The following is a 1,401-nucleotide window of genomic DNA, read 5'->3' as shown; positions in this document are numbered from 1 at the left end:
CCGTCGGGCCTTGCCCGTGCGGTCACTACAGGAATTCCGGTCTATTGCAACAATATTTATTGCTACAACTCTATTTCGTTGCAATAGATCACAATATTACCACGAATATTTCGTTTGTGGCAATAGCCTCCGCATATTGCCACAATTGAGTTTTGTCGCGGTAATTAGACATTTTGTTGCAATAGAGAGCTCTTATTGCAACAAAACGTTATGTCGTTGCCATAAGGTGGTGCTATTGCCACGATTACGGGTTGTTGCAGGACCTCGTCATGTTGTTGCAATAGAGACTAGGTAACGCCACTAAAACAGAATTTGTGGAAATATACGGAAGAATATTGCAACATTTTCCCCTTGTTGCGTTAGGCATTCATATTGTTGCAAAAATATTAGTCTCCTATTGCAACAAAATACGTATTTGTCATAAAAGCGACTGTTTTTGCCTCAACCCCATTGTGTTGCAATAGTTTTGCATATTGCCACAAATTATGGAGCCATGGTAATATCTAGAAGATATTGCAACGATCATGTTTTTTTCATTGTTTACTATATTTTTTGTCTAATAAAATAGGATGTCCTAGTATAAAAAATTATAAGGGTTATATTTTAAATAAACAATAAGTTGACTGATTCTTATATTATGAGCGGCAAATTTTTATTGTAAACCTGAAGATTCGAACCTTGCACCTATCAAGTTAGCATTATGCACGGGCCTAAAACCAATGGGCCAGGGCTTGCTTGGTGTAATTTGTAGAGACAAATGTATTTTGTACTTAGTCTACACAGTAGAAGTTAAACACTCTTTTTCGGAAAGAAGCGACCCGGTCTCCAGACAATGAAATGGTAGTTGTAGACGTGGTGAAGGACATGAGCTGCAGCAGTAGGGGACACCATGGCAGGTGCACTGGATCATCTAATCATCATGTGCACAAATTTGCAATTTTGAAACAAACATTTTTTTTCGAGAAATCCACCGATATATTAATAATCATCAGCAGTAGTACAAATAAACCAAAAAGTAAAAAAAAATACAAATTGGTACTCGGACCACCTAGCGATGACTACAAACACTAGCACGAGCCGAAGGCGCGCTACTGTCCTCGCCCCTCCATCGCCGAAGTCAGGCAAAGATTGTCGTAGTAGAGCTAGTTGTAGTAAACAGATGGGAAGTGGTCCTGCTAAGGTCCCAAAAGACCCACGCACCACAGCAGCAACCGTCGCCAATGATGACAACCGTTGTCAGAAAAGACTGACATGAAACCACACCAACAAACACGAAATTCGACCGGATCCGAGGAGTTCCGACGGGCACACAACTCCAGGCGCCCTCTGTCAGCGCTACATGCACCACCGGAGCGAGGATAGGGTAGGGAGGACCTTATTCTAACTTCAGGATGTAGCCAC

Source organism: Lolium rigidum, chromosome 2 (genome assembly GCF_022539505.1).
Source record: "Lolium rigidum isolate FL_2022 chromosome 2, APGP_CSIRO_Lrig_0.1, whole genome shotgun sequence".
In the NCBI taxonomy this organism is placed as follows: Eukaryota; Viridiplantae; Streptophyta; class Magnoliopsida; order Poales; family Poaceae; genus Lolium; species Lolium rigidum.
The sequence above is the reverse complement of the archived record's forward strand: the minus strand, read 5'-3'. Positions refer to the sequence as shown.